Source organism: Schistocerca serialis, chromosome 2, assembly GCF_023864345.2.
Source record: "Schistocerca serialis cubense isolate TAMUIC-IGC-003099 chromosome 2, iqSchSeri2.2, whole genome shotgun sequence".
Lineage (NCBI taxonomy): Eukaryota > Metazoa > Arthropoda > Insecta > Orthoptera > Acrididae > Schistocerca > Schistocerca serialis.
In genome coordinates, this window is record NC_064639.1 from 1072164884 (window position 1) to 1072187406 (window position 22523).

The window sequence follows — 22523 nt, forward strand, 5'->3', positions numbered from 1 at the left end:
TGACTGCATTTCCTGTGCGTCTATATGGCAGCGCTGAGTAGCAGTGTGTGGAAACGAAAGACAGGGACGGACGTAAAGCAATCAGTACGAATAAGAAAGTATGCAGAGCCTCTGGTAGCTCAGTTGGTAGAGCGGTGGACTGTAGTGGAGGATTCACAGTTATCCATAGGTCGCTGGTTCAAATCCGGCCCAGAGGACTGTTTTTCTAATCTCAGGAGCAAAGAGGCTCCAGAGCATGCCCACTCGGTCAGAACCTCCCTATGTTTTAAACCTATTTTAAAGGAAATTCATTTGCTCAGCTTCTAGTAGCTAGTTGATAATCATGGGATTCTTAGCCTTCGTAGGATAATGATATTTCTTCGAATTATAGTAAAATTGCTTGCTCTTACAGGCATTACTCGTTTAATGTGCTATATAGGTCACATAGTCGCACCAATATTCAGCCGTTTCATAGACATCTCGTTTTTAATACAAACGTAGAAACTACACCCCTGAGCCTATCGCTGCTACTTCATCGGCGAGAAACGCTTATTACAGAAAATTTAGACTAAACGAAGGTTCCACCGAGATTCGAACTCGGATCGCTGGATTCAGAGTCCAGAGTGCTAACCGTTACACCATGGAACCAGACAGGAGAATGGGACTCGTAAATACACTTAGCAGTGTTCTGACGTACTTCAGACACTTCCTACTTGCATTTTTTAACCTAATTGACACGATCGAGCATTATAAAACTTAATCTGGGCAATGTTTGCACTTGCAGCCGATGACTGCATTTCCTGTGCGTCTATATGGCAGCGCTGAGTAGCAGTGTGTGGAAACGAAAGACAGGGACGGACGTAAAGCAATCAGTACGAATAAGAAAGTATGCAGAGCCTCTGGTAGCTCAGTTGGTAGAGCGGTGGACTGTAGTGGAGGATTCACAGTTATCCATAGGTCGCTGGTTCAAATCCGGCCCAGAGGACTGTTTTTCTAATCTCAGGAGCAAAGAGGCTCCAGAGCATGCCCACTCGGTCAGAACCTCCCTATGTTTTAAACCTATTTTAAAGGAAATTCATTTGCTCAGCTTCTAGTAGCTAGTTGATAATCATGGGATTCTTAGCCTTCGTAGGATAATGATATTTCTTCGAATTATAGTAAAATTGCTTGCTCTTACAGGCATTACTCGTTTAATGTGCTATATAGGTCACATAGTCGCACCAATATTCAGCCGTTTCATAGACATCTCGTTTTTAATACAAACGTAGAAACTACACCCCTGAGCCTATCGCTGCTACTTCATCGGCGAGAAACGCTTATTACAGAAAATTTAGACTAAACGAAGGTTCCACCGAGATTCGAACTCGGATCGCTGGATTCAGAGTCCAGAGTGCTAACCGTTACACCATGGAACCAGACAGGAGAATGGGACTCGTAAATACACTTAGCAGTGTTCTGACGTACTTCAGACACTTCCTACTTGCATTTTTTAACCTAATTGACACGATCGAGCATTATAAAACTTAATCTGGGCAATGTTTGCACTTGCAGCCGATGACTGCATTTCCTGTGCGTCTATATGGCAGCGCTGAGTAGCAGTGTGTGGAAACGAAAGACAGGGACGGACGTAAAGCAATCAGTACGAATAAGAAAGTATGCAGAGCCTCTGGTAGCTCAGTTGGTAGAGCGGTGGACTGTAGTGGAGGATTCACAGTTATCCATAGGTCGCTGGTTCAAATCCGGCCCAGAGGACTGTTTTTCTAATCTCAGGAGCAAAGAGGCTCCAGAGCATGCCCACTCGGTCAGAACCTCCCTATGTTTTAAACCTATTTTAAAGGAAATTCATTTGCTCAGCTTCTAGTAGCTAGTTGATAATCATGGGATTCTTAGCCTTCGTAGGATAATGATATTTCTTCGAATTATAGTAAAATTGCTTGCTCTTACAGGCATTACTCGTTTAATGTGCTATATAGGTCACATAGTCGCACCAATATTCAGCCGTTTCATAGGCATCTCGTTTTTAATACAAACGTAGAAACTACACCCCTGAGCCTATCGCTGCTACTTCATCGGCGAGAAACGCTTATTACAGAAAATTTAGACTAAACGAAGGTTCCACCGAGATTCGAACTCGGATCGCTGGATTCAGAGTCCAGAGTGCTAACCGTTACACCATGGAACCAGACAGGAGAATGGGACTCGTAAATACACTTAGCAGTGTTCTGACGTACTTCAGACACTTCCTACTTGCATTTTTTAACCTAATTGACACGATCGAGCATTATAAAACTTAATCTGGGCAATGTTTGCACTTGCAGCCGATGACTGCATTTCCTGTGCGTCTATATGGCAGCGCTGAGTAGCAGTGTGTGGAAACGAAAGACAGGGACGGACGTAAAGCAATCAGTACGAATAAGAAAGTATGCAGAGCCTCTGGTAGCTCAGTTGGTAGAGCGGTGGACTGTAGTGGAGGATTCACAGTTATCCATAGGTCGCTGGTTCAAATCCGGCCCAGAGGACTGTTTTTCTAATCTCAGGAGCAAAGAGGCTCCAGAGCATGCCCACTCGGTCAGAACCTCCCTATGTTTTAAACCTATTTTAAAGGAAATTCATTTGCTCAGCTTCTAGTAGCTAGTTGATAATCATGGGATTCTTAGCCTTCGTAGGATAATGATATTTCTTCGAATTATAGTAAAATTGCTTGCTCTTACAGGCATTACTCGTTTAATGTGCTATATAGGTCACATAGTCGCACCAATATTCAGCCGTTTCATAGACATCTCGTTTTTAATACAAACGTAGAAACTACACCCCTGAGCCTATCGCTGCTACTTCATCGGCGAGAAACGCTTATTACAGAAAATTTAGACTAAACGAAGGTTCCACCGAGATTCGAACTCGGATCGCTGGATTCAGAGTCCAGAGTGCTAACCGTTACACCATGGAACCAGACAGGAGAATGGGACTCGTAAATACACTTAGCAGTGTTCTGACGTACTTCAGACACTTCCTACTTGCATTTTTTAACCTAATTGACACGATCGAGCATTATAAAACTTAATCTGGGCAATGTTTGCACTTGCAGCCGATGACTGCATTTCCTGTGCGTCTATATGGCAGCGCTGAGTAGCAGTGTGTGGAAACGAAAGACAGGGACGGACGTAAAGCAATCAGTACGAATAAGAAAGTATGCAGAGCCTCTGGTAGCTCAGTTGGTAGAGCGGTGGACTGTAGTGGAGGATTCACAGTTATCCATAGGTCGCTGGTTCAAATCCGGCCCAGAGGACTGTTTTTCTAATCTCAGGAGCAAAGAGGCTCCAGAGCATGCCCACTCGGTCAGAACCTCCCTATGTTTTAAACCTATTTTAAAGGAAATTCATTTGCTCAGCTTCTAGTAGCTAGTTGATAATCATGGGATTCTTAGCCTTCGTAGGATAATGATATTTCTTCGAATTATAGTAAAATTGCTTGCTCTTACAGGCATTACTCGTTTAATGTGCTATATAGGTCACATAGTCGCACCAATATTCAGCCGTTTCATAGACATCTCGTTTTTAATACAAACGTAGAAACTACACCCCTGAGCCTATCGCTGCTACTTCATCGGCGAGAAACGCTTATTACAGAAAATTTAGACTAAACGAAGGTTCCACCGAGATTCGAACTCGGATCGCTGGATTCAGAGTCCAGAGTGCTAACCGTTACACCATGGAACCAGACAGGAGAATGGGACTCGTAAATACACTTAGCAGTGTTCTGACGTACTTCAGACACTTCCTACTTGCATTTTTTAACCTAATTGACACGATCGAGCATTATAAAACTTAATCTGGGCAATGTTTGCACTTGCAGCCGATGACTGCATTTCCTGTGCGTCTATATGGCAGCGCTGAGTAGCAGTGTGTGGAAACGAAAGACAGGGACGGACGTAAAGCAATCAGTACGAATAAGAAAGTATGCAGAGCCTCTGGTAGCTCAGTTGGTAGAGCGGTGGACTGTAGTGGAGGATTCACAGTTATCCATAGGTCGCTGGTTCAAATCCGGCCCAGAGGACTGTTTTTCTAATCTCAGGAGCAAAGAGGCTCCAGAGCATGCCCACTCGGTCAGAACCTCCCTATGTTTTAAACCTATTTTAAAGGAAATTCATTTGCTCAGCTTCTAGTAGCTAGTTGATAATCATGGGATTCTTAGCCTTCGTAGGATAATGATATTTCTTCGAATTATAGTAAAATTGCTTGCTCTTACAGGCATTACTCGTTTAATGTGCTATATAGGTCACATAGTCGCACCAATATTCAGCCGTTTCATAGACATCTCGTTTTTAATACAAACGTAGAAACTACACCCCTGAGCCTATCGCTGCTACTTCATCGGCGAGAAACGCTTATTACAGAAAATTTAGACTAAACGAAGGTTCCACCGAGATTCGAACTCGGATCGCTGGATTCAGAGTCCAGAGTGCTAACCGTTACACCATGGAACCAGACAGGAGAATGGGACTCGTAAATACACTTAGCAGTGTTCTGACGTACTTCAGACACTTCCTACTTGCATTTTTTAACCTAATTGACACGATCGAGCATTATAAAACTTAATCTGGGCAATGTTTGCACTTGCAGCCGATGACTGCATTTCCTGTGCGTCTATATGGCAGCGCTGAGTAGCAGTGTGTGGAAACGAAAGACAGGGACGGACGTAAAGCAATCAGTACGAATAAGAAAGTATGCAGAGCCTCTGGTAGCTCAGTTGGTAGAGCGGTGGACTGTAGTGGAGGATTCACAGTTATCCATAGGTCGCTGGTTCAAATCCGGCCCAGAGGACTGTTTTTCTAATCTCAGGAGCAAAGAGGCTCCAGAGCATGCCCACTCGGTCAGAACCTCCCTATGTTTTAAACCTATTTTAAAGGAAATTCATTTGCTCAGCTTCTAGTAGCTAGTTGATAATCATGGGATTCTTAGCCTTCGTAGGATAATGATATTTCTTCGAATTATAGTAAAATTGCTTGCTCTTACAGGCATTACTCGTTTAATGTGCTATATAGGTCACATAGTCGCACCAATATTCAGCCGTTTCATAGACATCTCGTTTTTAATACAAACGTAGAAACTACACCCCTGAGCCTATCGCTGCTACTTCATCGGCGAGAAACGCTTATTACAGAAAATTTAGACTAAACGAAGGTTCCACCGAGATTCGAACTCGGATCGCTGGATTCAGAGTCCAGAGTGCTAACCGTTACACCATGGAACCAGACAGGAGAATGAGACTCGTAAATACACTTAGCAGTGTTCTGACGTACTTCAGACACTTCCTACTTGCATTTTTTAACCTAATTGACACGATCGAGCATTATAAAACTTAATCTGGGCAATGTTTGCACTTGCAGCCGATGACTGCATTTCCTGTGCGTCTATATGGCAGCGCTGAGTAGCAGTGTGTGGAAACGAAAGACAGGGACGGACGTAAAGCAATCAGTACGAATAAGAAAGTATGCAGAGCCTCTGGTAGCTCAGTTGGTAGAGCGGTGGACTGTAGTGGAGGATTCACAGTTATCCATAGGTCGCTGGTTCAAATCCGGCCCAGAGGACTGTTTTTCTAATCTCAGGAGCAAAGAGGCTCCAGAGCATGCCCACTCGGTCAGAACCTCCCTATGTTTTAAACCTATTTTAAAGGAAATTCATTTGCTCAGCTTCTAGTAGCTAGTTGATAATCATGGGATTCTTAGCCTTCGTAGGATAATGATATTTCTTCGAATTATAGTAAAATTGCTTGCTCTTACAGGCATTACTCGTTTAATGTGCTATATAGGTCACATAGTCGCACCAATATTCAGCCGTTTCATAGACATCTCGTTTTTAATACAAACGTAGAAACTACACCCCTGAGCCTATCGCTGCTACTTCATCGGCGAGAAACGCTTATTACAGAAAATTTAGACTAAACGAAGGTTCCACCGAGATTCGAACTCGGATCGCTGGATTCAGAGTCCAGAGTGCTAACCGTTACACCATGGAACCAGACAGGAGAATGGGACTCGTAAATACACTTAGCAGTGTTCTGACGTACTTCAGACACTTCCTACTTGCATTTTTTAACCTAATTGACACGATCGAGCATTATAAAACTTAATCTGGGCAATGTTTGCACTTGCAGCCGATGACTGCATTTCCTGTGCGTCTATATGGCAGCGCTGAGTAGCAGTGTGTGGAAACGAAAGACAGGGACGGACGTAAAGCAATCAGTACGAATAAGAAAGTATGCAGAGCCTCTGGTAGCTCAGTTGGTAGAGCGGTGGACTGTAGTGGAGGATTCACAGTTATCCATAGGTCGCTGGTTCAAATCCGGCCCAGAGGACTGTTTTTCTAATCTCAGGAGCAAAGAGGCTCCAGAGCATGCCCACTCGGTCAGAACCTCCCTATGTTTTAAACCTATTTTAAAGGAAATTCATTTGCTCAGCTTCTAGTAGCTAGTTGATAATCATGGGATTCTTAGCCTTCGTAGGATAATGATATTTCTTCGAATTATAGTAAAATTGCTTGCTCTTACAGGCATTACTCGTTTAATGTGCTATATAGGTCACATAGTCGCACCAATATTCAGCCGTTTCATAGACATCTCGTTTTTAATACAAACGTAGAAACTACACCCCTGAGCCTATCGCTGCTACTTCATCGGCGAGAAACGCTTATTACAGAAAATTTAGACTAAACGAAGGTTCCACCGAGATTCGAACTCGGATCGCTGGATTCAGAGTCCAGAGTGCTAACCGTTACACCATGGAACCAGACAGGAGAATGGGACTCGTAAATACACTTAGCAGTGTTCTGACGTACTTCAGACACTTCCTACTTGCATTTTTTAACCTAATTGACACGATCGAGCATTATAAAACTTAATCTGGGCAATGTTTGCACTTGCAGCCGATGACTGCATTTCCTGTGCGTCTATATGGCAGCGCTGAGTAGCAGTGTGTGGAAACGAAAGACAGGGACGGACGTAAAGCAATCAGTACGAATAAGAAAGTATGCAGAGCCTCTGGTAGCTCAGTTGGTAGAGCGGTGGACTGTAGTGGAGGATTCACAGTTATCCATAGGTCGCTGGTTCAAATCCGGCCCAGAGGACTGTTTTTCTAATCTCAGGAGCAAAGAGGCTCCAGAGCATGCCCACTCGGTCAGAACCTCCCTATGTTTTAAACCTATTTTAAAGGAAATTCATTTGCTCAGCTTCTAGTAGCTAGTTGATAATCATGGGATTCTTAGCCTTCGTAGGATAATGATATTTCTTCGAATTATAGTAAAATTGCTTGCTCTTACAGGCATTACTCGTTTAATGTGCTATATAGGTCACATAGTCGCACCAATATTCAGCCGTTTCATAGACATCTCGTTTTTAATACAAACGTAGAAACTACACCCCTGAGCCTATCGCTGCTACTTCATCGGCGAGAAACGCTTATTACAGAAAATTTAGACTAAACGAAGGTTCCACCGAGATTCGAACTCGGATCGCTGGATTCAGAGTCCAGAGTGCTAACCGTTACACCATGGAACCAGACAGGAGAATGGGACTCGTAAATACACTTAGCAGTGTTCTGACGTACTTCAGACACTTCCTACTTGCATTTTTTAACCTAATTGACACGATCGAGCATTATAAAACTTAATCTGGGCAATGTTTGCACTTGCAGCCGATGACTGCATTTCCTGTGCGTCTATATGGCAGCGCTGAGTAGCAGTGTGTGGAAACGAAAGACAGGGACGGACGTAAAGCAATCAGTACGAATAAGAAAGTATGCAGAGCCTCTGGTAGCTCAGTTGGTAGAGCGGTGGACTGTAGTGGAGGATTCACAGTTATCCATAGGTCGCTGGTTCAAATCCGGCCCAGAGGACTGTTTTTCTAATCTCAGGAGCAAAGAGGCTCCAGAGCATGCCCACTCGGTCAGAACCTCCCTATGTTTTAAACCTATTTTAAAGGAAATTCATTTGCTCAGCTTCTAGTAGCTAGTTGATAATCATGGGATTCTTAGCCTTCGTAGGATAATGATATTTCTTCGAATTATAGTAAAATTGCTTGCTCTTACAGGCATTACTCGTTTAATGTGCTATATAGGTCACATAGTCGCACCAATATTCAGCCGTTTCATAGACATCTCGTTTTTAATACAAACGTAGAAACTACACCCCTGAGCCTATCGCTGCTACTTCATCGGCGAGAAACGCTTATTACAGAAAATTTAGACTAAACGAAGGTTCCACCGAGATTCGAACTCGGATCGCTGGATTCAGAGTCCAGAGTGCTAACCGTTACACCATGGAACCAGACAGGAGAATGAGACTCGTAAATACACTTAGCAGTGTTCTGACGTACTTCAGACACTTCCTACTTGCATTTTTTAACCTAATTGACACGATCGAGCATTATAAAACTTAATCTGGGCAATGTTTGCACTTGCAGCCGATGACTGCATTTCCTGTGCGTCTATATGGCAGCGCTGAGTAGCAGTGTGTGGAAACGAAAGACAGGGACGGACGTAAAGCAATCAGTACGAATAAGAAAGTATGCAGAGCCTCTGGTAGCTCAGTTGGTAGAGCGGTGGACTGTAGTGGAGGATTCACAGTTATCCATAGGTCGCTGGTTCAAATCCGGCCCAGAGGACTGTTTTTCTAATCTCAGGAGCAAAGAGGCTCCAGAGCATGCCCACTCGGTCAGAACCTCCCTATGTTTTAAACCTATTTTAAAGGAAATTCATTTGCTCAGCTTCTAGTAGCTAGTTGATAATCATGGGATTCTTAGCCTTCGTAGGATAATGATATTTCTTCGAATTATAGTAAAATTGCTTGCTCTTACAGGCATTACTCGTTTAATGTGCTATATAGGTCACATAGTCGCACCAATATTCAGCCGTTTCATAGACATCTCGTTTTTAATACAAACGTAGAAACTACACCCCTGAGCCTATCGCTGCTACTTCATCGGCGAGAAACGCTTATTACAGAAAATTTAGACTAAACGAAGGTTCCACCGAGATTCGAACTCGGATCGCTGGATTCAGAGTCCAGAGTGCTAACCGTTACACCATGGAACCAGACAGGAGAATGGGACTCGTAAATACACTTAGCAGTGTTCTGACGTACTTCAGACACTTCCTACTTGCATTTTTTAACCTAATTGACACGATCGAGCATTATAAAACTTAATCTGGGCAATGTTTGCACTTGCAGCCGATGACTGCATTTCCTGTGCGTCTATATGGCAGCGCTGAGTAGCAGTGTGTGGAAACGAAAGACAGGGACGGACGTAAAGCAATCAGTACGAATAAGAAAGTATGCAGAGCCTCTGGTAGCTCAGTTGGTAGAGCGGTGGACTGTAGTGGAGGATTCACAGTTATCCATAGGTCGCTGGTTCAAATCCGGCCCAGAGGACTGTTTTTCTAATCTCAGGAGCAAAGAGGCTCCAGAGCATGCCCACTCGGTCAGAACCTCCCTATGTTTTAAACCTATTTTAAAGGAAATTCATTTGCTCAGCTTCTAGTAGCTAGTTGATAATCATGGGATTCTTAGCCTTCGTAGGATAATGATATTTCTTCGAATTATAGTAAAATTGCTTGCTCTTACAGGCATTACTCGTTTAATGTGCTATATAGGTCACATAGTCGCACCAATATTCAGCCGTTTCATAGACATCTCGTTTTTAATACAAACGTAGAAACTACACCCCTGAGCCTATCGCTGCTACTTCATCGGCGAGAAACGCTTATTACAGAAAATTTAGACTAAACGAAGGTTCCACCGAGATTCGAACTCGGATCGCTGGATTCAGAGTCCAGAGTGCTAACCGTTACACCATGGAACCAGACAGGAGAATGGGACTCGTAAATACACTTAGCAGTGTTCTGACGTACTTCAGACACTTCCTACTTGCATTTTTTAACCTAATTGACACGATCGAGCATTATAAAACTTAATCTGGGCAATGTTTGCACTTGCAGCCGATGACTGCATTTCCTGTGCGTCTATATGGCAGCGCTGAGTAGCAGTGTGTGGAAACGAAAGACAGGGACGGACGTAAAGCAATCAGTACGAATAAGAAAGTATGCAGAGCCTCTGGTAGCTCAGTTGGTAGAGCGGTGGACTGTAGTGGAGGATTCACAGTTATCCATAGGTCGCTGGTTCAAATCCGGCCCAGAGGACTGTTTTTCTAATCTCAGGAGCAAAGAGGCTCCAGAGCATGCCCACTCGGTCAGAACCTCCCTATGTTTTAAACCTATTTTAAAGGAAATTCATTTGCTCAGCTTCTAGTAGCTAGTTGATAATCATGGGATTCTTAGCCTTCGTAGGATAATGATATTTCTTCGAATTATAGTAAAATTGCTTGCTCTTACAGGCATTACTCGTTTAATGTGCTATATAGGTCACATAGTCGCACCAATATTCAGCCGTTTCATAGACATCTCGTTTTTAATACAAACGTAGAAACTACACCCCTGAGCCTATCGCTGCTACTTCATCGGCGAGAAACGCTTATTACAGAAAATTTAGACTAAACGAAGGTTCCACCGAGATTCGAACTCGGATCGCTGGATTCAGAGTCCAGAGTGCTAACCGTTACACCATGGAACCAGACAGGAGAATGGGACTCGTAAATACACTTAGCAGTGTTCTGACGTACTTCAGACACTTCCTACTTGCATTTTTTAACCTAATTGACACGATCGAGCATTATAAAACTTAATCTGGGCAATGTTTGCACTTGCAGCCGATGACTGCATTTCCTGTGCGTCTATATGGCAGCGCTGAGTAGCAGTGTGTGGAAACGAAAGACAGGGACGGACGTAAAGCAATCAGTACGAATAAGAAAGTATGCAGAGCCTCTGGTAGCTCAGTTGGTAGAGCGGTGGACTGTAGTGGAGGATTCACAGTTATCCATAGGTCGCTGGTTCAAATCCGGCCCAGAGGACTGTTTTTCTAATCTCAGGAGCAAAGAGGCTCCAGAGCATGCCCACTCGGTCAGAACCTCCCTATGTTTTAAACCTATTTTAAAGGAAATTCATTTGCTCAGCTTCTAGTAGCTAGTTGATAATCATGGGATTCTTAGCCTTCGTAGGATAATGATATTTCTTCGAATTATAGTAAAATTGCTTGCTCTTACAGGCATTACTCGTTTAATGTGCTATATAGGTCACATAGTCGCACCAATATTCAGCCGTTTCATAGGCATCTCGTTTTTAATACAAACGTAGAAACTACACCCCTGAGCCTATCGCTGCTACTTCATCGGCGAGAAACGCTTATTACAGAAAATTTAGACTAAACGAAGGTTCCACCGAGATTCGAACTCGGATCGCTGGATTCAGAGTCCAGAGTGCTAACCGTTACACCATGGAACCAGACAGGAGAATGGGACTCGTAAATACACTTAGCAGTGTTCTGACGTACTTCAGACACTTCCTACTTGCATTTTTTAACCTAATTGACACGATCGAGCATTATAAAACTTAATCTGGGCAATGTTTGCACTTGCAGCCGATGACTGCATTTCCTGTGCGTCTATATGGCAGCGCTGAGTAGCAGTGTGTGGAAACGAAAGACAGGGACGGACGTAAAGCAATCAGTACGAATAAGAAAGTATGCAGAGCCTCTGGTAGCTCAGTTGGTAGAGCGGTGGACTGTAGTGGAGGATTCACAGTTATCCATAGGTCGCTGGTTCAAATCCGGCCCAGAGGACTGTTTTTCTAATCTCAGGAGCAAAGAGGCTCCAGAGCATGCCCACTCGGTCAGAACCTCCCTATGTTTTAAACCTATTTTAAAGGAAATTCATTTGCTCAGCTTCTAGTAGCTAGTTGATAATCATGGGATTCTTAGCCTTCGTAGGATAATGATATTTCTTCGAATTATAGTAAAATTGCTTGCTCTTACAGGCATTACTCGTTTAATGTGCTATATAGGTCACATAGTCGCACCAATATTCAGCCGTTTCATAGACATCTCGTTTTTAATACAAACGTAGAAACTACACCCCTGAGCCTATCGCTGCTACTTCATCGGCGAGAAACGCTTATTACAGAAAATTTAGACTAAACGAAGGTTCCACCGAGATTCGAACTCGGATCGCTGGATTCAGAGTCCAGAGTGCTAACCGTTACACCATGGAACCAGACAGGAGAATGGGACTCGTAAATACACTTAGCAGTGTTCTGACGTACTTCAGACACTTCCTACTTGCATTTTTTAACCTAATTGACACGATCGAGCATTATAAAACTTAATCTGGGCAATGTTTGCACTTGCAGCCGATGACTGCATTTCCTGTGCGTCTATATGGCAGCGCTGAGTAGCAGTGTGTGGAAACGAAAGACAGGGACGGACGTAAAGCAATCAGTACGAATAAGAAAGTATGCAGAGCCTCTGGTAGCTCAGTTGGTAGAGCGGTGGACTGTAGTGGAGGATTCACAGTTATCCATAGGTCGCTGGTTCAAATCCGGCCCAGAGGACTGTTTTTCTAATCTCAGGAGCAAAGAGGCTCCAGAGCATGCCCACTCGGTCAGAACCTCCCTATGTTTTAAACCTATTTTAAAGGAAATTCATTTGCTCAGCTTCTAGTAGCTAGTTGATAATCATGGGATTCTTAGCCTTCGTAGGATAATGATATTTCTTCGAATTATAGTAAAATTGCTTGCTCTTACAGGCATTACTCGTTTAATGTGCTATATAGGTCACATAGTCGCACCAATATTCAGCCGTTTCATAGACATCTCGTTTTTAATACAAACGTAGAAACTACACCCCTGAGCCTATCGCTGCTACTTCATCGGCGAGAAACGCTTATTACAGAAAATTTAGACTAAACGAAGGTTCCACCGAGATTCGAACTCGGATCGCTGGATTCAGAGTCCAGAGTGCTAACCGTTACACCATGGAACCAGACAGGAGAATGGGACTCGTAAATACACTTAGCAGTGTTCTGACGTACTTCAGACACTTCCTACTTGCATTTTTTAACCTAATTGACACGATCGAGCATTATAAAACTTAATCTGGGCAATGTTTGCACTTGCAGCCGATGACTGCATTTCCTGTGCGTCTATATGGCAGCGCTGAGTAGCAGTGTGTGGAAACGAAAGACAGGGACGGACGTAAAGCAATCAGTACGAATAAGAAAGTATGCAGAGCCTCTGGTAGCTCAGTTGGTAGAGCGGTGGACTGTAGTGGAGGATTCACAGTTATCCATAGGTCGCTGGTTCAAATCCGGCCCAGAGGACTGTTTTTCTAATCTCAGGAGCAAAGAGGCTCCAGAGCATGCCCACTCGGTCAGAACCTCCCTATGTTTTAAACCTATTTTAAAGGAAATTCATTTGCTCAGCTTCTAGTAGCTAGTTGATAATCATGGGATTCTTAGCCTTCGTAGGATAATGATATTTCTTCGAATTATAGTAAAATTGCTTGCTCTTACAGGCATTACTCGTTTAATGTGCTATATAGGTCACATAGTCGCACCAATATTCAGCCGTTTCATAGACATCTCGTTTTTAATACAAACGTAGAAACTACACCCCTGAGCCTATCGCTGCTACTTCATCGGCGAGAAACGCTTATTACAGAAAATTTAGACTAAACGAAGGTTCCACCGAGATTCGAACTCGGATCGCTGGATTCAGAGTCCAGAGTGCTAACCGTTACACCATGGAACCAGACAGGAGAATGGGACTCGTAAATACACTTAGCAGTGTTCTGACGTACTTCAGACACTTCCTACTTGCATTTTTTAACCTAATTGACACGATCGAGCATTATAAAACTTAATCTGGGCAATGTTTGCACTTGCAGCCGATGACTGCATTTCCTGTGCGTCTATATGGCAGCGCTGAGTAGCAGTGTGTGGAAACGAAAGACAGGGACGGACGTAAAGCAATCAGTACGAATAAGAAAGTATGCAGAGCCTCTGGTAGCTCAGTTGGTAGAGCGGTGGACTGTAGTGGAGGATTCACAGTTATCCATAGGTCGCTGGTTCAAATCCGGCCCAGAGGACTGTTTTTCTAATCTCAGGAGCAAAGAGGCTCCAGAGCATGCCCACTCGGTCAGAACCTCCCTATGTTTTAAACCTATTTTAAAGGAAATTCATTTGCTCAGCTTCTAGTAGCTAGTTGATAATCATGGGATTCTTAGCCTTCGTAGGATAATGATATTTCTTCGAATTATAGTAAAATTGCTTGCTCTTACAGGCATTACTCGTTTAATGTGCTATATAGGTCACATAGTCGCACCAATATTCAGCCGTTTCATAGACATCTCGTTTTTAATACAAACGTAGAAACTACACCCCTGAGCCTATCGCTGCTACTTCATCGGCGAGAAACGCTTATTACAGAAAATTTAGACTAAACGAAGGTTCCACCGAGATTCGAACTCGGATCGCTGGATTCAGAGTCCAGAGTGCTAACCGTTACACCATGGAACCAGACAGGAGAATGAGACTCGTAAATACACTTAGCAGTGTTCTGACGTACTTCAGACACTTCCTACTTGCATTTTTTAACCTAATTGACACGATCGAGCATTATAAAACTTAATCTGGGCAATGTTTGCACTTGCAGCCGATGACTGCATTTCCTGTGCGTCTATATGGCAGCGCTGAGTAGCAGTGTGTGGAAACGAAAGACAGGGACGGACGTAAAGCAATCAGTACGAATAAGAAAGTATGCAGAGCCTCTGGTAGCTCAGTTGGTAGAGCGGTGGACTGTAGTGGAGGATTCACAGTTATCCATAGGTCGCTGGTTCAAATCCGGCCCAGAGGACTGTTTTTCTAATCTCAGGAGCAAAGAGGCTCCAGAGCATGCCCACTCGGTCAGAACCTCCCTATGTTTTAAACCTATTTTAAAGGAAATTCATTTGCTCAGCTTCTAGTAGCTAGTTGATAATCATGGGATTCTTAGCCTTCGTAGGATAATGATATTTCTTCGAATTATAGTAAAATTGCTTGCTCTTACAGGCATTACTCGTTTAATGTGCTATATAGGTCACATAGTCGCACCAATATTCAGCCGTTTCATAGACATCTCGTTTTTAATACAAACGTAGAAACTACACCCCTGAGCCTATCGCTGCTACTTCATCGGCGAGAAACGCTTATTACAGAAAATTTAGACTAAACGAAGGTTCCACCGAGATTCGAACTCGGATCGCTGGATTCAGAGTCCAGAGTGCTAACCGTTACACCATGGAACCAGACAGGAGAATGGGACTCGTAAATACACTTAGCAGTGTTCTGACGTACTTCAGACACTTCCTACTTGCATTTTTTAACCTAATTGACACGATCGAGCATTATAAAACTTAATCTGGGCAATGTTTGCACTTGCAGCCGATGACTGCATTTCCTGTGCGTCTATATGGCAGCGCTGAGTAGCAGTGTGTGGAAACGAAAGACAGGGACGGACGTAAAGCAATCAGTACGAATAAGAAAGTATGCAGAGCCTCTGGTAGCTCAGTTGGTAGAGCGGTGGACTGTAGTGGAGGATTCACAGTTATCCATAGGTCGCTGGTTCAAATCCGGCCCAGAGGACTGTTTTTCTAATCTCAGGAGCAAAGAGGCTCCAGAGCATGCCCACTCGGTCAGAACCTCCCTATGTTTTAAACCTATTTTAAAGGAAATTCATTTGCTCAGCTTCTAGTAGCTAGTTGATAATCATGGGATTCTTAGCCTTCGTAGGATAATGATATTTCTTCGAATTATAGTAAAATTGCTTGCTCTTACAGGCATTACTCGTTTAATGTGCTATATAGGTCACATAGTCGCACCAATATTCAGCCGTTTCATAGACATCTCGTTTTTAATACAAACGTAGAAACTACACCCCTGAGCCTATCGCTGCTACTTCATCGGCGAGAAACGCTTATTACAGAAAATTTAGACTAAACGAAGGTTCCACCGAGATTCGAACTCGGATCGCTGGATTCAGAGTCCAGAGTGCTAACCGTTACACCATGGAACCAGACAGGAGAATGGGACTCGTAAATACACTTAGCAGTGTTCTGACGTACTTCAGACACTTCCTACTTGCATTTTTTAACCTAATTGACACGATCGAGCATTATAAAACTTAATCTGGGCAATGTTTGCACTTGCAGCCGATGACTGCATTTCCTGTGCGTCTATATGGCAGCGCTGAGTAGCAGTGTGTGGAAACGAAAGACAGGGACGGACGTAAAGCAATCAGTACGAATAAGAAAGTATGCAGAGCCTCTGGTAGCTCAGTTGGTAGAGCGGTGGACTGTAGTGGAGGATTCACAGTTATCCATAGGTCGCTGGTTCAAATCCGGCCCAGAGGACTGTTTTTCTAATTTCAGGAGCAAAGAGGCTCCAGAGCATGCCCACTCGGTCAGAACCTCCCTATGTTTTAAACCTATTTTAAAGGAAATTCATTTGCTCAGCTTCTAGTAGCTAGTTGATAATCATGGGATTCTTAGCCTTCGTAGGATAATGATATTTCTTCGAATTATAGTAAAATTGCTTGCTCTTACAGGCATTACTCGTTTAATGTGCTATATAGGTCACATAGTCGCACCAATATTCAGCCGTTTCATAGACATCTCGTTTTTAATACAAACGTAGAAACTACACCCCTGAGCCTATCGCTGCTACTTCATCGGCGAGAAACGCTTATTACAGAAAATTTAGACTAAACGAAGGTTCCACCGAGATTCGAACTCGGATCGCTGGATTCAGAGTCCAGAGTGCTAACCGTTACACCATGGAACCAGACAGGAGAATGGGACTCGTAAATACACTTAGCAGTGTTCTGACGTACTTCAGACACTTCCTACTTGCATTTTTTAACCTAATTGACACGATCGAGCATTATAAAACTTAATCTGGGCAATGTTTGCACTTGCAGCCGATGACTGCATTTCCTGTGCGTCTATATGGCAGCGCTGAGTAGCAGTGTGTGGAAACGAAAGACAGGGACGGACGTAAAGCAATCAGTACGAATAAGAAAGTATGCAGAGCCTCTGGTAGCTCAGTTGGTAGAGCGGTGGACTGTAGTGGAGGATTCACAGTTATCCATAGGTCGCTGGTTCAAATCCGGCCCAGAGGACTGTTTTTCTAATCTCAGGAGCAAAGAGGCTCCAGAGCATGCCCACTCGGTCAGAACCTCCCTATGTTTTAAACCTATTTTAAAGGAAATTCATTTGCTCAGCTTCTAGTAGCTAGTTGATAATCATGGGATTCTTAGCCTTCGTAGGATAATGATATTTCTTCGAATTATAGTAAAATTGCTTGCTCTTACAGGCATTACTCGTTTAATGTGCTATATAGGTCACATAGTCGCACCAATATTCAGCCGTTTCATAGACATCTCGTTTTTAATACAAACGTAGAAACTACACCCCTGAGCCTATCGCTGCTACTTCATCGGCGAGAAACGCTTATTACAGAAAATTTAGACTAAACGAAGGTTCCACCGAGATTCGAACTCGGATCGCTGGATTCAGAGTCCAGAGTGCTAACCGTTACACCATGGAACCAGACAGGAGATTGGGACTCGTAAATACACTTAGCAGTGTTCTGACGTACTTCAGACACTTCCTACTTGCATTTTTTAACCTAATTGACACGATCGAGCATTATAAAACTTAATCTGGGCAATGTTTGCACTTGCAGCCGATGACTGCATTTCCTGTGCGTCTATATGGCAGCGCTGAGTAGCAGTGTGTGGAAACGAAAGACAGGGACGGACGTAAAGCAATCAGTACGAATAAGAAAGTATGCAGAGCCTCTGGTAGCTCAGTTGGTAGAGCGGTGGACTGTAGTGGAGGATTCACAGTTATCCATAGGTCGCTGGTTCAAATCCGGCCCAGAGGACTGTTTTTCTAATCTCAGGAGCAAAGAGGCTCCAGAGCATGCCCACTCGGTCAGAACCTCCCTATGTTTTAAACCTATTTTAAAGGAAATTCATTTGCTCAGCTTCTAGTAGCTAGTTGATAATCATGGGATTCTTAGCCTTCGTAGGATAATGATATTTCTTCGAATTATAGTAAAATTGCTTGCTCTTACAGGCATTACTCGTTTAATGTGCTATATAGGTCACATAGTCGCACCAATATTCAGCCGTTTCATAGACATCTCGTTTTTAATACAAACGTAGAAACTACACCCCTGAGCCTATCGCTGCTACTTCATCGGCGAGAAACGCTTATTACAGAAAATTTAGACTAAACGAAGGTTCCACCGAGATTCGAACTCGGATCGCTGGATTCAGAGTCCAGAGTGCTAACCGTTACACCATGGAACCAGACAGGAGAATGGGACTCGTAAATACACTTAGCAGTGTTCTGACGTACTTCAGACACTTCCTACTTGCATTTTTTAACCTAATTGACACGATCGAGCATTATAAAACTTAATCTGGGCAATGTTTGCACTTGCAGCCGATGACTGCATTTCCTGTGCGTCTATATGGCAGCGCTGAGTAGCAGTGTGTGGAAACGAAAGACAGGGACGGACGTAAAGCAATCAGTACGAATAAGAAAGTATGCAGAGCCTCTGGTAGCTCAGTTGGTAGAGCGGTGGACTGTAGTGGAGGATTCACAGTTATCCATAGGTCGCTGGTTCAAATCCGGCCCAGAGGACTGTTTTTCTAATCTCAGGAGCAAAGAGGCTCCAGAGCATGCCCACTCGGTCAGAACCTCCCTATGTTTTAAACCTATTTTAAAGGAAATTCATTTGCTCAGCTTCTAGTAGCTAGTTGATAATCATGGGATTCTTAGCCTTCGTAGGATAATGATATTTCTTCGAATTATAGTAAAATTGCTTGCTCTTACAGGCATTACTCGTTTAATGTGCTATATAGGTCACATAGTCGCACCAATATTCAGCCGTTTCATAGACATCTCGTTTTTAATACAAACGTAGAAACTACACCCCTGAGCCTATCGCTGCTACTTCATCGGCGAGAAACGCTTATTACAGAAAATTTAGACTAAACGAAGGTTCCACCGAGATTCGAACTCGGATCGCTGGATTCAGAGTCCAGAGTGCTAACCGTTACACCATGGAACCAGACAGGAGAATGGGACTCGTAAATACACTTAGCAGTGTTCTGACGTACTTCAGACACTTCCTACTTGCATTTTTTAACCTAATTGACACGATCGAGCATTATAAAACTTAATCTGGGCAATGTTTGCACTTGCAGCCGATGACTGCATTTCCTGTGCGTCTATATGGCAGCGCTGAGTAGCAGTGTGTGGAAACGAAAGACAGGGACGGACGTAAAGCAATCAGTACGAATAAGAAAGTATGCAGAGCCTCTGGTAGCTCAGTTGGTAGAGCGGTGGACTGTAGTGGAGGATTCACAGTTATCCATAGGTCGCTGGTTCAAATCCGGCCCAGAGGACTGTTTTTCTAATCTCAGGAGCAAAGAGGCTCCAGAGCATGCCCACTCGGTCAGAACCTCCCTATGTTTTAAACCTATTTTAAAGGAAATTCATTTGCTCAGCTTCTAGTAGCTAGTTGATAATCATGGGATTCTTAGCCTTCGTAGGATAATGATATTTCTTCGAATTATAGTAAAATTGCTTGCTCTTACAGTTCCGCTTTAGACGCCGTGCAGTGTGGACGTGCCTAGTCTTCCGCTCCGCCGTAGCGTTACGTATAGTGGACTATCGTTTTTGTTTACGTGTTGTGTTGCAACTTCTGAGAGTGTTTCTCCGTCGTTGTTTCGTACCTTGTGTTACTTTCTGTCCTTATTTCAGTGTTTATTTGTGTAGCGGTTTCGGCCGCATATTTTGAAAATGTCGTCCCAGGTTATTCCTCGTCAGGCTACAGTTAGTTTTGCTTTTGACAAGTCAACCCGCCATGTGCAACCTAGTTCTCTTGAGATACATGATTGGTTGGTAGATACCTTTGGTGTTCATTCGGATCAGGTGCACACTGCTTATTTTGATACCGAACTATATGTTTTCTTTGTTAAGTTTATGGACCCACTTCAGGTTGATAAAATTCTTTCTAAATATGGTCATCAAGTTCTCTTTCGGCATCGGGATGATTCTGTAAGTACCGTGCTGCTTTCCAATGCTTCCATCACGTATACCAATGTTCGTGTTTACAACCTTCCACCGGAGGTGGATAATGTCTATCTTAAGGAGGGTCTACAGAAGTATGGTGATGTAAAGAGCATTCGCCTTGAACGCTGGTCAAGCCAACATCGCCTGCAATGTTACAGTGGTATTCGTGCAGTCGAAATGCACGTTAAGCAGAATATTCCATCTCACCTGCAGATCGGTGGATATCGTGTCCATGTAACATATAGTGGTCAGGTTGGCACCTGTTTTTTGTGCAATGAAAGTGGTCACGTGCGTACCGACTGTCCGCGGAGAGTTTTTGTTTTAAAAAATTCTCTCGAACAGCGTCGCAAGTTAACGGTCGCTGACCTCGTTGCAGGTGGTTCTGCTCTTGGTGTAGCACAGTCCAGTGGTAGTAGCGCCCCGCCACAGGTTTTGCGCACCCCTGACACAGAATTTCCTCCTTTGCGTGCTAAATCTGATGTTGTTCCGTCTGTCCCTCAGGTGGGTGTGCCACTTTTGAATAATAAGAGGCGTCGCCCACACGATGGAAATAGTACGGATGAGGATCTCCCTGAGATGCCCCAGTCCGAGCGACCGGCATCCTCCGAGCCACTGTGTACTGTAGCTGCTCCCTGCCCTCCTGAGGTAGCGGTTCCGGTGGCGGCTGCTGGCGCCCCTCCGGCCTCCGACGCAGCTTCTCTCGAGTCGGGTCGTCGGTCGGACCTGTTGGCGCCGTCTTCCGAACCGACTTCGATGTCACAACAAGTGGAGCCGCGACAACTTCCTGCTTCGCTGCCCCATACCTCTGCCAGCGGAGCTGCTCCGCTTCCTTCCAACTCTGCGGCCTCGGACCTTCCTGCTCACGTTTCGCCTCCGTGCAGTCCATGTTTGCCGGAAGCTAGTGCAGGTGTTGACCATTCCGTTTTGTCGGATGTTTCCCCCGCGACCCCGGATCCCGCATGTGGACCGGCGCGGGTGGTGTCGGATACAGAACTTGACCCTCCTACGTCACCGGCGGCTGAAGTTTCCTTGCCCGTCAGCCGACGCAAGTTACGCGTTCAGCCGAACGTTAATGCTGTTCGTAAAAAACCGAAACGTAAGGGATCCACGGAACGGGGTAGCAGTCCCCCTCCCTCGGATGCCTCCGTCACCCCTGCTATGGACTGTGACGCTGGTGCGTCGGTGTAGGTGATTTGTTTTCTCGCTTTTCTCTCTATGGTTCAAGCATACACCTTTCTTACCTTAAATGTTAACCGTATTGAGTCCGACGTTCGCATTGCCTCTTTGCGGCAGTTTATTTACGACGCCTGTGCGGACGTAGTGTTTTTGCAGGAAGTGTTGTTTTCTGATCTCTCTCTACCTGGATTTCAAACTGTTTTTAATGTCGCGCCGGAATATTCAACAGGAACTGCTCTTTTCTTTCGAGAAGGCATTCCTATTACTGACGTTGAATTCCTTGACTCTGGCCGTGGGATTGGTTGTCGTCTTTTTGATCTCCGCCTCATTGTTTTGTATGCCCCCTCTGGTTCGGGTCACACTGTGGCTCGATCGCGCTTTTATAAAGAAGAGCTTATTTATCTTTTGCGCCAGAGTCCTCGGAGTCTCCTGCTCGGAGGCGATTTTAATTGTGTTTTACGCCCTGCAGACCAGTCCCCCAATTTTAATTATTGCCGTGATTTACATGACTTAGTTCGTATGATGCATCTGCGTGATGTTTGGGAACACAAATATCCAACCCTGGTGAAATATACGTTTTTTACCGCGTCCTCATGCAGTAGACTCGACAGATTCTATTTATCTGATTTTTTATGTGATAAAATTCTTTCTGTCGATGTTATTCCTACTAGTTTTTCTGACCATTGTGCTTTTACTGCCACTGTAAATCTTAGTCACCAACCTGCAAAACTTTATCGTTCCCAGTGGATGTTAAATGTTTCCCACCTTGCCGACAGTGCTATGGATGATGTTATAAGTGGCGTGTGGGAGCGATGTCTTCGCTCTGTCCCGCGATACCCCTCCTTGCTGGTTTGGTGGACTGCGTTTGCCAAGCCCAAGATTCGTCAGACTTTGATTTTCTACTGTGCTGCTAGGGCGCGTGATTTTAAGAACACGTATGAATATTACTACTCTGTCCTGCGTGAACTATATGACGCGGCGGGTACCTCTCCTCTGCGGATCCATGATGTTCGTCGTATTAAAGCCAAGCTCTTGAGCCTTAAACGACGACAGATGGATGGTCTGCGAGTCAAGTCGAAACCTCACTCTCTTGTTGAAGGTGAACTGACATCCTTGTACCACCTGCTACGGCATCACACTCGTCGTCGTCGCTCCTTCATCTCTTCTCTTACGGTGGATGATGGACGGCAGCTTATTGCACAGGAGGAAATGGTTCGTGCTCTCCATCAGTATTACGCTAGTCTCTATTCTGCCGATGATTCTGGTGAGTCTCTTTCGGATGATGTCTTTGGGGATCTAACTGCG

General features: G+C 44.2%; 51 non-coding genes across 51 annotated transcripts; 26 read left to right on the forward strand and 25 right to left on the reverse strand.

Annotated features, from left to right (window-relative positions):
- Positions 1-108: 108 nt before the first annotated feature.
- Trnay-gua (transfer RNA tyrosine (anticodon GUA)) lies at positions 109-197 on the forward strand. The gene is given in 2 exon segments: positions 109-145; positions 162-197. It is a non-coding gene; the product is annotated as a tRNA-Tyr (tRNA).
- A 358-nt stretch (positions 198-555) lies between these two features.
- On the reverse strand, positions 556-627 carry Trnaq-cug (transfer RNA glutamine (anticodon CUG)). The gene has a single exon. It is a non-coding gene; the product is annotated as a tRNA-Gln (tRNA).
- A 248-nt stretch (positions 628-875) lies between these two features.
- On the forward strand, positions 876-964 carry Trnay-gua (transfer RNA tyrosine (anticodon GUA)). The gene is given in 2 exon segments: positions 876-912; positions 929-964. It is a non-coding gene; the product is annotated as a tRNA-Tyr (tRNA).
- A 358-nt stretch (positions 965-1322) lies between these two features.
- Trnaq-cug (transfer RNA glutamine (anticodon CUG)) lies at positions 1323-1394 on the reverse strand. The gene has a single exon. It is a non-coding gene; the product is annotated as a tRNA-Gln (tRNA).
- Positions 1395-1642: 248 nt separating this feature from the next.
- Trnay-gua (transfer RNA tyrosine (anticodon GUA)) lies at positions 1643-1731 on the forward strand. The gene is given in 2 exon segments: positions 1643-1679; positions 1696-1731. It is a non-coding gene; the product is annotated as a tRNA-Tyr (tRNA).
- A 358-nt stretch (positions 1732-2089) lies between these two features.
- On the reverse strand, positions 2090-2161 carry Trnaq-cug (transfer RNA glutamine (anticodon CUG)). The gene has a single exon. It is a non-coding gene; the product is annotated as a tRNA-Gln (tRNA).
- A 248-nt stretch (positions 2162-2409) lies between these two features.
- Trnay-gua (transfer RNA tyrosine (anticodon GUA)) lies at positions 2410-2498 on the forward strand. The gene is given in 2 exon segments: positions 2410-2446; positions 2463-2498. It is a non-coding gene; the product is annotated as a tRNA-Tyr (tRNA).
- Positions 2499-2856: 358 nt separating this feature from the next.
- Positions 2857-2928, reverse strand: Trnaq-cug (transfer RNA glutamine (anticodon CUG)). The gene has a single exon. It is a non-coding gene; the product is annotated as a tRNA-Gln (tRNA).
- A 248-nt stretch (positions 2929-3176) lies between these two features.
- Trnay-gua (transfer RNA tyrosine (anticodon GUA)) lies at positions 3177-3265 on the forward strand. The gene is given in 2 exon segments: positions 3177-3213; positions 3230-3265. It is a non-coding gene; the product is annotated as a tRNA-Tyr (tRNA).
- A 358-nt stretch (positions 3266-3623) lies between these two features.
- Trnaq-cug (transfer RNA glutamine (anticodon CUG)) lies at positions 3624-3695 on the reverse strand. Its single transcript has one exon. It is a non-coding gene; the product is annotated as a tRNA-Gln (tRNA).
- Positions 3696-3943: 248 nt separating this feature from the next.
- Trnay-gua (transfer RNA tyrosine (anticodon GUA)) lies at positions 3944-4032 on the forward strand. Its single transcript is given in 2 exon segments — positions 3944-3980; positions 3997-4032. It is a non-coding gene; the product is annotated as a tRNA-Tyr (tRNA).
- Positions 4033-4390: 358 nt separating this feature from the next.
- Trnaq-cug (transfer RNA glutamine (anticodon CUG)) lies at positions 4391-4462 on the reverse strand. Its single transcript has one exon. It is a non-coding gene; the product is annotated as a tRNA-Gln (tRNA).
- Positions 4463-4710: 248 nt separating this feature from the next.
- Trnay-gua (transfer RNA tyrosine (anticodon GUA)) lies at positions 4711-4799 on the forward strand. The gene is given in 2 exon segments: positions 4711-4747; positions 4764-4799. It is a non-coding gene; the product is annotated as a tRNA-Tyr (tRNA).
- A 358-nt stretch (positions 4800-5157) lies between these two features.
- Trnaq-cug (transfer RNA glutamine (anticodon CUG)) lies at positions 5158-5229 on the reverse strand. The gene has a single exon. It is a non-coding gene; the product is annotated as a tRNA-Gln (tRNA).
- Positions 5230-5477: 248 nt separating this feature from the next.
- On the forward strand, positions 5478-5566 carry Trnay-gua (transfer RNA tyrosine (anticodon GUA)). Its single transcript is given in 2 exon segments — positions 5478-5514; positions 5531-5566. It is a non-coding gene; the product is annotated as a tRNA-Tyr (tRNA).
- A 358-nt stretch (positions 5567-5924) lies between these two features.
- Positions 5925-5996, reverse strand: Trnaq-cug (transfer RNA glutamine (anticodon CUG)). Its single transcript has one exon. It is a non-coding gene; the product is annotated as a tRNA-Gln (tRNA).
- Positions 5997-6244: 248 nt separating this feature from the next.
- Trnay-gua (transfer RNA tyrosine (anticodon GUA)) lies at positions 6245-6333 on the forward strand. The gene is given in 2 exon segments: positions 6245-6281; positions 6298-6333. It is a non-coding gene; the product is annotated as a tRNA-Tyr (tRNA).
- A 358-nt stretch (positions 6334-6691) lies between these two features.
- Trnaq-cug (transfer RNA glutamine (anticodon CUG)) lies at positions 6692-6763 on the reverse strand. Its single transcript has one exon. It is a non-coding gene; the product is annotated as a tRNA-Gln (tRNA).
- Positions 6764-7011: 248 nt separating this feature from the next.
- Positions 7012-7100, forward strand: Trnay-gua (transfer RNA tyrosine (anticodon GUA)). The gene is given in 2 exon segments: positions 7012-7048; positions 7065-7100. It is a non-coding gene; the product is annotated as a tRNA-Tyr (tRNA).
- A 358-nt stretch (positions 7101-7458) lies between these two features.
- Positions 7459-7530, reverse strand: Trnaq-cug (transfer RNA glutamine (anticodon CUG)). The gene has a single exon. It is a non-coding gene; the product is annotated as a tRNA-Gln (tRNA).
- Positions 7531-7778: 248 nt separating this feature from the next.
- On the forward strand, positions 7779-7867 carry Trnay-gua (transfer RNA tyrosine (anticodon GUA)). Its single transcript is given in 2 exon segments — positions 7779-7815; positions 7832-7867. It is a non-coding gene; the product is annotated as a tRNA-Tyr (tRNA).
- Positions 7868-8225: 358 nt separating this feature from the next.
- Positions 8226-8297, reverse strand: Trnaq-cug (transfer RNA glutamine (anticodon CUG)). Its single transcript has one exon. It is a non-coding gene; the product is annotated as a tRNA-Gln (tRNA).
- A 248-nt stretch (positions 8298-8545) lies between these two features.
- Positions 8546-8634, forward strand: Trnay-gua (transfer RNA tyrosine (anticodon GUA)). Its single transcript is given in 2 exon segments — positions 8546-8582; positions 8599-8634. It is a non-coding gene; the product is annotated as a tRNA-Tyr (tRNA).
- Positions 8635-8992: 358 nt separating this feature from the next.
- Positions 8993-9064, reverse strand: Trnaq-cug (transfer RNA glutamine (anticodon CUG)). Its single transcript has one exon. It is a non-coding gene; the product is annotated as a tRNA-Gln (tRNA).
- A 248-nt stretch (positions 9065-9312) lies between these two features.
- On the forward strand, positions 9313-9401 carry Trnay-gua (transfer RNA tyrosine (anticodon GUA)). Its single transcript is given in 2 exon segments — positions 9313-9349; positions 9366-9401. It is a non-coding gene; the product is annotated as a tRNA-Tyr (tRNA).
- A 358-nt stretch (positions 9402-9759) lies between these two features.
- On the reverse strand, positions 9760-9831 carry Trnaq-cug (transfer RNA glutamine (anticodon CUG)). The gene has a single exon. It is a non-coding gene; the product is annotated as a tRNA-Gln (tRNA).
- Positions 9832-10079: 248 nt separating this feature from the next.
- Trnay-gua (transfer RNA tyrosine (anticodon GUA)) lies at positions 10080-10168 on the forward strand. Its single transcript is given in 2 exon segments — positions 10080-10116; positions 10133-10168. It is a non-coding gene; the product is annotated as a tRNA-Tyr (tRNA).
- A 358-nt stretch (positions 10169-10526) lies between these two features.
- Positions 10527-10598, reverse strand: Trnaq-cug (transfer RNA glutamine (anticodon CUG)). The gene has a single exon. It is a non-coding gene; the product is annotated as a tRNA-Gln (tRNA).
- Positions 10599-10846: 248 nt separating this feature from the next.
- Trnay-gua (transfer RNA tyrosine (anticodon GUA)) lies at positions 10847-10935 on the forward strand. Its single transcript is given in 2 exon segments — positions 10847-10883; positions 10900-10935. It is a non-coding gene; the product is annotated as a tRNA-Tyr (tRNA).
- A 358-nt stretch (positions 10936-11293) lies between these two features.
- Trnaq-cug (transfer RNA glutamine (anticodon CUG)) lies at positions 11294-11365 on the reverse strand. The gene has a single exon. It is a non-coding gene; the product is annotated as a tRNA-Gln (tRNA).
- A 248-nt stretch (positions 11366-11613) lies between these two features.
- On the forward strand, positions 11614-11702 carry Trnay-gua (transfer RNA tyrosine (anticodon GUA)). Its single transcript is given in 2 exon segments — positions 11614-11650; positions 11667-11702. It is a non-coding gene; the product is annotated as a tRNA-Tyr (tRNA).
- A 358-nt stretch (positions 11703-12060) lies between these two features.
- Positions 12061-12132, reverse strand: Trnaq-cug (transfer RNA glutamine (anticodon CUG)). Its single transcript has one exon. It is a non-coding gene; the product is annotated as a tRNA-Gln (tRNA).
- Positions 12133-12380: 248 nt separating this feature from the next.
- Trnay-gua (transfer RNA tyrosine (anticodon GUA)) lies at positions 12381-12469 on the forward strand. The gene is given in 2 exon segments: positions 12381-12417; positions 12434-12469. It is a non-coding gene; the product is annotated as a tRNA-Tyr (tRNA).
- Positions 12470-12827: 358 nt separating this feature from the next.
- Positions 12828-12899, reverse strand: Trnaq-cug (transfer RNA glutamine (anticodon CUG)). Its single transcript has one exon. It is a non-coding gene; the product is annotated as a tRNA-Gln (tRNA).
- Positions 12900-13147: 248 nt separating this feature from the next.
- Trnay-gua (transfer RNA tyrosine (anticodon GUA)) lies at positions 13148-13236 on the forward strand. The gene is given in 2 exon segments: positions 13148-13184; positions 13201-13236. It is a non-coding gene; the product is annotated as a tRNA-Tyr (tRNA).
- A 358-nt stretch (positions 13237-13594) lies between these two features.
- Trnaq-cug (transfer RNA glutamine (anticodon CUG)) lies at positions 13595-13666 on the reverse strand. Its single transcript has one exon. It is a non-coding gene; the product is annotated as a tRNA-Gln (tRNA).
- Positions 13667-13914: 248 nt separating this feature from the next.
- On the forward strand, positions 13915-14003 carry Trnay-gua (transfer RNA tyrosine (anticodon GUA)). Its single transcript is given in 2 exon segments — positions 13915-13951; positions 13968-14003. It is a non-coding gene; the product is annotated as a tRNA-Tyr (tRNA).
- Positions 14004-14361: 358 nt separating this feature from the next.
- Trnaq-cug (transfer RNA glutamine (anticodon CUG)) lies at positions 14362-14433 on the reverse strand. The gene has a single exon. It is a non-coding gene; the product is annotated as a tRNA-Gln (tRNA).
- Positions 14434-14681: 248 nt separating this feature from the next.
- On the forward strand, positions 14682-14770 carry Trnay-gua (transfer RNA tyrosine (anticodon GUA)). The gene is given in 2 exon segments: positions 14682-14718; positions 14735-14770. It is a non-coding gene; the product is annotated as a tRNA-Tyr (tRNA).
- A 358-nt stretch (positions 14771-15128) lies between these two features.
- Trnaq-cug (transfer RNA glutamine (anticodon CUG)) lies at positions 15129-15200 on the reverse strand. The gene has a single exon. It is a non-coding gene; the product is annotated as a tRNA-Gln (tRNA).
- Positions 15201-15448: 248 nt separating this feature from the next.
- Positions 15449-15537, forward strand: Trnay-gua (transfer RNA tyrosine (anticodon GUA)). The gene is given in 2 exon segments: positions 15449-15485; positions 15502-15537. It is a non-coding gene; the product is annotated as a tRNA-Tyr (tRNA).
- Positions 15538-15895: 358 nt separating this feature from the next.
- Trnaq-cug (transfer RNA glutamine (anticodon CUG)) lies at positions 15896-15967 on the reverse strand. Its single transcript has one exon. It is a non-coding gene; the product is annotated as a tRNA-Gln (tRNA).
- Positions 15968-16215: 248 nt separating this feature from the next.
- On the forward strand, positions 16216-16304 carry Trnay-gua (transfer RNA tyrosine (anticodon GUA)). The gene is given in 2 exon segments: positions 16216-16252; positions 16269-16304. It is a non-coding gene; the product is annotated as a tRNA-Tyr (tRNA).
- A 358-nt stretch (positions 16305-16662) lies between these two features.
- Positions 16663-16734, reverse strand: Trnaq-cug (transfer RNA glutamine (anticodon CUG)). The gene has a single exon. It is a non-coding gene; the product is annotated as a tRNA-Gln (tRNA).
- A 248-nt stretch (positions 16735-16982) lies between these two features.
- Positions 16983-17071, forward strand: Trnay-gua (transfer RNA tyrosine (anticodon GUA)). Its single transcript is given in 2 exon segments — positions 16983-17019; positions 17036-17071. It is a non-coding gene; the product is annotated as a tRNA-Tyr (tRNA).
- A 358-nt stretch (positions 17072-17429) lies between these two features.
- On the reverse strand, positions 17430-17501 carry Trnaq-cug (transfer RNA glutamine (anticodon CUG)). The gene has a single exon. It is a non-coding gene; the product is annotated as a tRNA-Gln (tRNA).
- Positions 17502-17749: 248 nt separating this feature from the next.
- Positions 17750-17838, forward strand: Trnay-gua (transfer RNA tyrosine (anticodon GUA)). Its single transcript is given in 2 exon segments — positions 17750-17786; positions 17803-17838. It is a non-coding gene; the product is annotated as a tRNA-Tyr (tRNA).
- Positions 17839-18196: 358 nt separating this feature from the next.
- On the reverse strand, positions 18197-18268 carry Trnaq-cug (transfer RNA glutamine (anticodon CUG)). The gene has a single exon. It is a non-coding gene; the product is annotated as a tRNA-Gln (tRNA).
- A 248-nt stretch (positions 18269-18516) lies between these two features.
- Trnay-gua (transfer RNA tyrosine (anticodon GUA)) lies at positions 18517-18605 on the forward strand. Its single transcript is given in 2 exon segments — positions 18517-18553; positions 18570-18605. It is a non-coding gene; the product is annotated as a tRNA-Tyr (tRNA).
- A 358-nt stretch (positions 18606-18963) lies between these two features.
- Trnaq-cug (transfer RNA glutamine (anticodon CUG)) lies at positions 18964-19035 on the reverse strand. Its single transcript has one exon. It is a non-coding gene; the product is annotated as a tRNA-Gln (tRNA).
- A 248-nt stretch (positions 19036-19283) lies between these two features.
- Positions 19284-19372, forward strand: Trnay-gua (transfer RNA tyrosine (anticodon GUA)). Its single transcript is given in 2 exon segments — positions 19284-19320; positions 19337-19372. It is a non-coding gene; the product is annotated as a tRNA-Tyr (tRNA).
- Positions 19373-22523: the final 3151 nt, after the last annotated feature.